Source organism: Electrophorus electricus, chromosome 14 (genome assembly GCF_013358815.1).
Source record: "Electrophorus electricus isolate fEleEle1 chromosome 14, fEleEle1.pri, whole genome shotgun sequence".
Taxonomy (NCBI): domain Eukaryota; kingdom Metazoa; phylum Chordata; class Actinopteri; order Gymnotiformes; family Gymnotidae; genus Electrophorus; species Electrophorus electricus.
In genome coordinates, this window is record NC_049548.1 from 2196233 (window position 1) to 2206238 (window position 10006).

The 10006-nt window shown below is 41.7% G+C and overlaps 1 protein-coding gene across 8 annotated transcripts in view; it reads right to left on the reverse strand.

Moving 5' to 3' along the window:
• myocd (myocardin) overlaps window positions 1–9775 on the reverse strand; it is a 62217-nt gene extending 52442 nt beyond the window's left edge. For all 8 annotated transcript variants that reach the window (XM_035533723.1, XM_035533721.1, XM_035533722.1 and 5 more), the window contains exons 1-2: window positions 9601–9775; window positions 6600–6883 (exon numbers count right to left, since the gene is read on the reverse strand). The gene's annotated coding sequence lies outside the window, so the exon portion shown is untranslated. The remainder of the gene's footprint in view (window positions 1–6599; window positions 6884–9600) is intronic.
• Window positions 9776–10006: the final 231 nt, after the last annotated feature.

The window sequence follows — 10006 nt, forward strand, 5'->3', positions numbered from 1 at the left end:
TGTGCCTTGTGCAACACGAGAGTTTAATCTGACACTGGAAATGAGGGATTAGATTCCGTGCAGCGTATTCCTATGATCAGGTTCCGAGGCTGAGGAACAATGCTGTCATGGAACATCTTGATTAATTAATCTCTCGAGTTTGAAGTGCAAAGTTCCCAGCTGAATGAAGCTGAAGGTAAAGCTGAGTGTATATGTATTTAAATTAGTTTTACTAACACTGTTTGAAACACTCCTCCACATCACATTCATGACTAAGACATGGAAACGATGTCGTTGCCTTCATATCATCAGATAAGCACACTTGTTCCCATGTGATAAGGGCTCCTTAAAACAGTTTAGAGGGAAATGACTGCAATGTGACATTTTGCCAAGATATTCTTTGATGACAGAATTTGTTTACTAAAGCCACAGAATTGCAGCTGTGCGGATAAATTACATTTAATTTCTTAAAGCTTGGAGTTAAAACACACTGCCACAAACTTTAAATATTCAATCCAGAAACAAAACTGTACTCCACTGTAAGTTGGTGTTTGCTAGCTATCAGTACTAATTAACAAACGTCTACATCACTACTGCTATGTGACCCCTTACAATTAGTACAACAGGATCTTGCAGCTAACAGGCTAGCAATAGTCCTGTCAAACATAAACTCACAAATAGCTTTAAAACGAACTATTTTAGCCAAAGACCAACTAGTTTAGCAGCATCTATTAGCGGTTTAGTTTAACAGTGACAGTTTTTCTTGGCATGTATTTGTATCACAGAACTTTGGATTTGAAATGATACAACTGATATGAAGTTAAAGTGCAGCTGTAATTTAAGAGTTACCTGAACCTTACAGTAATTATTTAGTTGCATAGCACCCCCATTTCAGGGATTGATGAGTAGTTGGACATATCTTGGATAAAGTTGTCACATTTAGCATTTTGCAGATACTTTGCTGTCAAAACCTGTCAAGAGTGCGCAGCAAGATACATACATGTAGGAATGTTCTCTAGTGGTGTCTCGCCAGTCCTATAATACAGCCATTTACATGATTTGATTGTTTCAGGATTTGTTTTGTTTTGTTTTGTTTTGTCTTCAGTTCCTCAGTAAGAGAATTTCCTTCGCAGTGGCATATTGGACAAATGGTCTACTTAGCCAGTCCAACACATTTTGATGCTGGCCCTGAAGTTTCTTTAAAATTCAGAAATCATTCAGTTGCTATGGTCAGCAGTCACATCATCAACAACGACAAGTGAACCTGCCCCCTATACTCCCTGCTCCTGATTCAAAGGTGTGGGTGTATTCTGTCATTCAGAATGAGTACCGTTTCTTTGCACTCTGGTACCTTTCAGCAAACTTTCAACTTGACTTTTCTGTTCTTGAGGTGTAATAGTGGTTCACAATAGTTAATCCACTATTAGTGAACTCCAATAATACAGATCAAGAAGGATACCGAATTCAATTCTGCCCATTTTGATTAAGAATTTCCATTACCTAACTAAACGCTTTAACCAATCACCTTTCACCACTTCATATTATTGTAGTATGCTAATTGTAACATATCATATATGTGATTTTAGCAACATGTTCATGATAAAATTTCAGTTTAAAATTTTTCTTAAATTTTATACATTCATTGTAGGGCTGTAAGAAATATCTTTGTCTGAGGGGAGTGTTTTATGATTGTCAAAATATGATAGAAGTGCCTGCCAAGTATTATAAAACTTCAAAACTGAACCCCAAAGGGCAAATCTTACTGTAAAAATGTGTTGTCTTCTAATAAACAGTGGGATTTGGGAAGAACTGTGAGATTTTCTGTGGAGTTAAATTCTCCTATGAACTAGAAGAGAGGTGAAAGCTATGGCATCTAATAGTTTAGACAGAAACAGATCGTGGTGCTATGGTGCCAAATATAGCTAGGTCTGCTGATGGCTGTATCTGAAGTCCTAGTATTTTTGAGAGTACTTAAAAAAATACAGCAGAACCTAGTTAATTTGGGACAAGACCAAAACATATATGTCAGGTTAGCTGGAGACTGCACACATCTGTTGCATTCTTCTGTAATCTCTGGATAAAACTGTGATAATTTAAGTTTACATTAATGGATTCTACATATTGCTTTAAACTCATAGCCTATGAGGGTATCAAGCCTATCTAGGGTGCATGAAGAGGAAGAATGAATACAAGCTAAAGTTCTGAGCTTTATTTATAGTGATGCCTTCCATTGTTCTAATTTGAGTATAAATCCTTGATATCAGTCCTCTTGCCGTAACAGGACTGTAAAAGTTCTTCCAGTCTTGACTTGGTAATGCGCAGTAGAATTAGCACCCAGCAATTCTACTGCTAATCATTGGTCTCATTTGCTGCTCATCACTACAACCATGTAGGCCCAGTACCTCTCCAACATGATTCTGTCTCCTTTATATGTGTTCCTGCAGTCCTTTGGTCATTTTAAAAATGGAGTTCAACCATTCTTCAGCTTGGAAGAAAAACCTTTTTGAAATGGTCTCAGAGGATGTCCAGGTACAAGCTCTGGCATCAGACATGGACAATGATATTTTGAAATGGCAGTATGGAGGTGTTGGTGCAATACATAGAAATTGGCTTTTCATAAAAGGACTTAATTAAAGACCCCCTGCCCTCTGGCCTAAAGCTGGCTAGGTCTGTCTTGATCCAGTATCATATGCCAGTGTATTTCAAAGTGAAATCAATCCATGACTGTTGAATGTATGATGAAATCCGATTCCAGTTGGATGTGCTCAATATAATCTACATAAGCCATAATAATAATTACAAACTGGTCATAAATAATTCTAAATATGCCAAGGTGACCTGGCTGATATTTGGCTGAGAAGTCAATATCAACACTGAAGTGAAGCTGTATGCCTGAAGGTGCGAGGTGACATGGTCAGGTTTAACAAAAACAACAAAAACACTTAACAAAAATAGGTTTATAGTAAAAGTGTCTGCTCCTTTGTTTTTTATTCATTTGCGTATGATGCACTTAAAACCACACCTATTTTAAAGGCCTCCTCTCTGCTTACACCACAGCTCATAACTATGGCTGACGGCATCTTCATGGAAGCTGTCGCAGGGCTGTAATGTGCCAAGTCCTCCTACAGAGATCATCACCACATAAGAACCTTTGTCACATCTTCTCCTGGTTCTAGACTCCAGTTCCCACAATCCTCTGGGTGATCAAGGGGCACTCACCTCACTGCCCTCCACCAATCAGAGATTTACATTTACAGCATTTAGCTGACACTTTTTATCCAAAGCGACTTACAATTCTGACTGAACACAACTTGAGCAATTGAGGGTTAAGGGCCTTGCTCAGGGGCCAACAGTGGCAACCTGGCTGTGGTGGAGCTTGAAATGACAACCTTCTGATTACTAGTCAAGCACCATAACCACTGAGCTACCACTGCCCTCACACGCCAGCTCATCATCCCCTAAGTACTGAACTGATGCACCTGTCTGTTTGCCTTCTGTAAATACAATTCCTTGTTGTGAAGTATTCTCCCTGTTTTGACAAGTGTACGCCGAGTGGTGTTTCTATTGGATTTCTCCTGTTTTTGACCCTGTTTTTCGGAATTGCACCTTTTGCTTATTTGCCAGGTTTTTTCTCACTCTTCTGGTTATTACCTTCGCCTGTTTCCCAACTACGTTCCTGGGTATCCTCTATTTCAGTAAAGAGGTACAGTTTTTTTTTTTTTTTTGGTCTGCAAGCACCTGGCTGGTTCTTGCTCCATTACAACCTTTACTGTATTGAAAGGAAAAGTCACTTGGTTCTTTGACACTGTAATCTAATCAGCTTTTATACCAATGTCCACGTGAAGTTTCTAGAAAAACAGCTTTTAGAAGGCACAATATCCTCTTTGTGCTTGAGATATAACACTTTCCGCGAATGGTGTGGCTGTTATCTCCCTGAACACCACGACCACATTTAACTACAACTACAGCCACAGCGGAACTGAGTAACATTCAACAGGAAACATCAACAAAACTGCAGAACCAAGAGGTAATTCTGTGGCCATAACACTCATTAATCTTAGCTGGCAGCAAATGGCCACTGTCCTTAAGCCTGTTGCCTGAAACTCCCAGGACAATATAAGTCAATTACAGCAAAGTGGTCAGTGGCAATTAAAGTAGCCTCAAGAAAATGGGAGGTTTTCCCCCGATCCTCACAACTCCTTCCAGTGCTGGAAAGGCAGTATCTGATCTAGGAAGGGAAGAGATTCATGGATGACTAATGTGCTCATGTACCTCAGAGTGCAGACTCGTCCAGCGTGGCTGCTGATTAATGCCAACAAAGCTTTCATCAGAAACTCTCTGTGGAAGACTAACTAAAGATGTTTCTAAGTGCAAAGGTCGAAATGTAGGACAGTCTTTCAAATATAATAAAGTGGGCAAACAAGCAAAACCAACCATTCTGGAGTGCATCAGAATGGGCAGGCTGTTCTGTTCACAATTCTCTCCCTGTGGCTTTCCAGGACTGTGCGTTAGGTGAATGGTAGGCCACCTCAGAGCTGATTTTCCCTGGTATTTAATGCACACAAAAGCTTTTTGTCTGTGCAAACTGTGCAGAGACAACGTGGGTCTGTGTGGAGCAGAGAACGCAACCCATGTTTGTTGAACCCACATTCTGATTTATAACATTTACATTTATGGCATTTAGCAACTTACAAAAGTGCTTTGTCATTTGCTCTTAGAAGGTACCCTAGCCAGTACATCCAAAACAGCGTTTCCTCAGCGCCAATGAGTACATTTTTTCCCAGTAAGTCAAGCATCAGCTGATTAAAGAGATTAAATGGTCAACACCCAGCGCAAGTTTCAGATTTTTGTTCTATTGCCTCTGACCATGGCATGATTGTATGTTTGTTTTGATGTCTGTGACTGGGCAATTCATTTTTTTAAATATGTGATGTGAGGAGACCAGCCAACACTGCCACACATATTTGTCCTCCTTGGCCAATTATAGAAACATGCTCTGCAACTTAGAAAGAAAAGATATGGATATGCAAATGTGATGCTTAAACTAATGTCTCCTCTGACACAAAGAAACAGAGACCATCTGCTGTTTGCAAATCAAGCAAAGGAGATGCATTTTGTTCTAGAGTCATAATGATGAATTGTAGAGGTTACATTATCCTACACAACCAGGGTTAGCAAAATGTTTCTTATATTCTTACGTCAAACAAGGACACACAGTGTCGGAGATACAAAGCACTGTTCTTACACAGTATCCCTGTCAGTTCTCATCTTTACTCACTAGCTCAAGGACATAGACTTGGGCTGAACTGGTGGTGGTGGGGGTTGTAACTGAAGCCTGTCTCTCTTCATAACATGTGGAAGTTGTTCTCATTTTAACAGCGGTGTTGTAATGGAAGTTGTTGCTGGCTATTTTGTGCATTTAATTACTCACTTTCCCTGTGCCCTGAAAGTAAAACCTTATGTTTTGCCTCCACTTGCAACTGACAAACTAGAAATTGAAGGGAAAGACAACCAAACCATGCTAACCCTAAAATCTGTGAATGTGAGCCAGCTAAACAGTGAGTGAGTGAGGGAGGGAGGGAGTGAGTGAGCATGAGAGTGCGTGAGAGTGCGTGAGAGTGCATGAGGTGCGTCCTATCTAAGAACATCAGAGTCCCAAGGAGCCCGAAGAAAAAGTGCTCCTGTATGAAGTTGCCTCCTTTTGCATTCTTCATCTGCACATAAACACACTAGAACAGGCACACCGGTGTTGTTTTTTTAGAGCAGTTTTTCACCAAAATATTTACCGCATATTTGGAGGTAGCAAAGTTGTCCTCTGACCACAAACAGATGTTTAATGAGCACATCACATACCTGAGCAAATGATTTGAAACCACAAGCCAATAATACTTACTTGTCAGATTAGCAACCATGTCAAATACCACAAACTCCAGCAAAGCTTATTTGCATACGCGTAGTAGCTGCCAAATTGCTCTTATGAGAACAAAGGAAGTCAACCTCTGAAAAGCGAAACGATGAGAACGTGAGAGGAGCTGATGCACTGATGGTAAGCAGCTGTTGTGAAATAACAGTCAACCGGGCAAGTGTAAAATACTTCATTTCTTTTGCAATCCTTTGACATGCACTCAATCCTTGGTAATCCCTGTCAAGAAATCACTTATCAAAAACGCTCTGTTGCACGAATCTATAATGATAATTGAAAGCATTAAGTGCACAGTAGCAGAATAAACTCATCACGCTTGCTGAAGTTTGGTAGATTTAAAGCGTTTGGTTTCACTTCACCCTTTGATGCCTTGTGCCAGATTTTTTGACCGCAAAATACTTTCATCTCTCACAAAGCAGAGACCCTTATGAGGTAGAAGCTTTCTGACTTATAAAAAATTCAATCAAAGATATCATTGTAGAGTAATCGTAGTGTAATTGTAATCAAGTGAATATTCTGAACAGGGACTTAAGATTTGTGTTAAGTGCAGCCTGAGTGCATTCCATACTGCATTCATGTCAGTGGAGTTGGTTGCTTTGACCAGTTCAACTAAAATCTTAAAAAGACTTAAAGCTTTTTAAGCGGCTATCGATACAGGAAGGCCAAAAGGTGAGCTCCTGGGATACAGGCATCGTACCTGGGGAATTTCATTGAAACCCGGACGCGCAGAGGGTCATTGCATTAGGAATGGACAGTCGCACGGCCAGAGGGTGAGTGCAGCTGTTCGGCTCAGGGTGGGGTGCGGTCAAGGTGGGGAGCGGTCAGGCTCCGGTGTGACAGGGCCTTCACTCTGCTCGCAGCACACACGTCGACTCGCCAAATCTTCTCAACTGCTGCCATGGAAGGGCCACAGGCACATCATCGTAAATCCTTCATCATCAGACAGAAACGTGGAAGATCACGACATCGACTGAAGCGTTCCTGTTAAGATAGAACAGAAAGAAGAAATGGAGAAAGTCGTTTTTGAATTACAAGATCTTCGCACGCACGCGTTCAGACACACCAAGCTACGTAGCACTTTAGCACGCTTCACGGAGAGCTACGCTGCACAAGCCTTACATGCTGTGTCACCTGCTGATCTCCACGTGGGTTGAATCAGCAAAGTTTTACATGACACTGATTCAAATTCAAGACGTTTGCCACTGAGTCTGCAGACTCATAAACGAGGCACATACTTCACCTTTATTACACAGAGGCCACACGGGTCAATATTTCATTACTCCATTCCCCATGGTGTATGGGACCTTTCTGAATGTGCATGGCCGATTAACCACTGACAACTCTGAGGCTTCAGGGGGTAAAATAAACCCAAGCAGGCGGGTCTGAATCGGAATTGTGGAGAATGGACTGTCTGTTGTCTTATCTTAGCTCAGCTCCTGGCTCATCAGCCCATATGCATGCGTGTGTGTGTGCTTGTGTGTGTTAGTGTTTTCAGCAAGAATGATAAAAAGGAAACATCAGTGCTGCTTTTAACAGTATACAGAAGGAAGTGGTAAAATGGCATTCACTTCATCACTGTCAAAGTGGTTACCAAGAGCTTTGTACGAATGCCTAAACAATCAAATGAAACTGGCATGTAGGAGAGGTCTAACCTCTTCATACAGACAGCCGATGTGCAAACTAAAGTTGGAAATGCTTGCATGCTGGAATGACAGCTTTATGTAACAGGGGTAACAGGGACCAACTGCTTGACCTGCCCACTTTCTGAATATTAACTGTGCTTGCATGCAGGCTGATGGCCTTCTTAACAGGCATGAGACACAACTGAGACATCCACGCAGTCCGTCTAAATGACCCGTAAAAGGTTCAGCCCACTTCCATCCGTGCAGGCAAGCAGAGCTTTTCTGTGAAGCCAAGGTGAGTCCCTGTTTTAAAATAGCTCCCGTGTAAAAACCTTTCCTTACTTAATGGCAAAGCTTGGCCCGGACCAGGCAGTTCTCAGTCTCTGTCTGATTCTGAGTGGGCTTGGATGGTGGGGGAGGGCAGTATTGTTACTTCAACTCACAGGAATTCATGGGCAGTAACTCAAAAGCAGGACCAGCGAGGCCACTGGAGACTCCCGAGGGAGAGACAGAGAAACAAACAAGCTCGCGCCACATAGCCTGCATCTCACACGCGTCCCGATCCGCTGCTCCTACGGTCAGAGTCGGGGTGACACTTGCATTCCACAGGGTTGCCGTTTCACACGCGGACGTTTCAAAGGGGTCTCGTGGGTTTATATTTAGGCATGGGCTTATTCTTGCAATATGACTCATTCCCAACCCCCCGAACATGAAGTGATTGTTGACAGTTTCACGGTATTCCTGTCCGCGGACACACCATTGCCTCTGTTCACACTCCTCTCCTTGTTAACGCACGGCCATCAGAGTGGCTGTACATGTTCTAGGTCTGGATATTGATCTCCTTTGCCCCTGAATTGGAATCAAGTAATGACTAAGATTGTTAAAATCTGTGGTTGGGTAGATAATACATGATTCCATACAGAGAGCTGTATGGGTGAGGTTCACTCCTCACTAACGTTTTGTTTGCTATGTTAACTGTAAAGTTGATGATATTTCACTGTCCATGGGGAGTCATTTACTGGATGAACATTTTGCAAAAATATCTGATAGGCAACAAAGAAGAGAGCTTTACGGTTGTGAGCATAAATCCACATATAATAACACAAAATTGTTTATAATATCAGACACACCAGAAAACCACATCAAAACGCTATCTTTCAGCAGGCTTTTTTATGTTTCTTGAAACAGTCGTGTTTATTAATGGCTTTGCGGAGCTTTTTATATCTCCCCGATAATTGAATCCAAATGTTTTGAAATGGTTTGTTTATCCAGTGAAAATGCACTGTTAATGGTGTTGCAAATGAAATTATTGGCTATATATAAATAAACAAGGAGATAAGAGCAGTTTTGGGAGACAGCGGCATTAAGCCACCACATTTGCACTGTTCTCTCGCTTACAAAAAGTATCCCCTCATTCACCAGTCCATCACTCGCTGGTTGTGAATCAGTGCAGACACAAGCATAGCCAGTGAGGCATGTCCTTCAAACAGAACTGTGTATTTGTATGATCATGCAAGCCCGTGGCTGAGATTACGAGAGCGATAACCCACCCGTTGTACAGCGCTGGTATACAGCTGTGCACACACAGAGGGCCTCCCTGTGTTTCTGTCTGGCCTCTGCGTTGTACATTTGCAGCTCTGGCAGCTGCTCCTGATTAGCTGAAATTGGATTCACTTGTTTTAATTTAATGCCCTGATGGAGGCCTGGCTTCGTAATGTATTTCAGGACATGATCATTTGTAGCCTTATGTATTTATTTCACTCCTAGACAATTCACAGGGTGACATAGTAGACTGTGTTCCCAGTCAATAACATTCTGTCTGTAGTCCCTCCACTGTTAGCCCATCTAACATGTTTTCATTTGTAACCAACAAGCTAAAACACTTCTTGCGTAGAACTTTAAAGTCCTTTCAAGCTGCTCAGCCTGTTACACCTAGATCATTAATCACGAATAAACGACTAGTTTATCTGCCCGTCAGAGAACACCGATGCACAGTAAGCCACTTCCTTCCTATATTATACAGAAAAAGGAAATGGAGAGATGAATTTCAGTGTTTCAAACACCAAGAACACTTACTTCAGCTCCAGACTGCATTGAGGCTCCTGGGCCACGTCAACAGACCACACGACGCAGAGCAACAGGCAATAGTCATTGATGGCAGGCAGGGCAGTAGCCAAACTGACAGAGCTCAGTAAGTGTCGCTGCCTTTTGCCTGTGCTGGGTGAGCATGTCTTGTGTGACACTTCCTTTAATGAACCATGCCACAGCAATAAGGTAAGACTGCAGAAAATTACCATACCTTTAGTAAGTGAACTTATAGATTTATAGTAAATGCTCCTTATATATTGGAACCTATGCATTTTTGCTTTGTATTTTTAAGTTACTGTGTATTTTAAGTGATCTTCAGTGACCTAATCTGGGCAGTGAGGTTCGTGGACTACACATTATTAGTTTGAGAAGTTCTCTATTTTCAAGAGAAGAA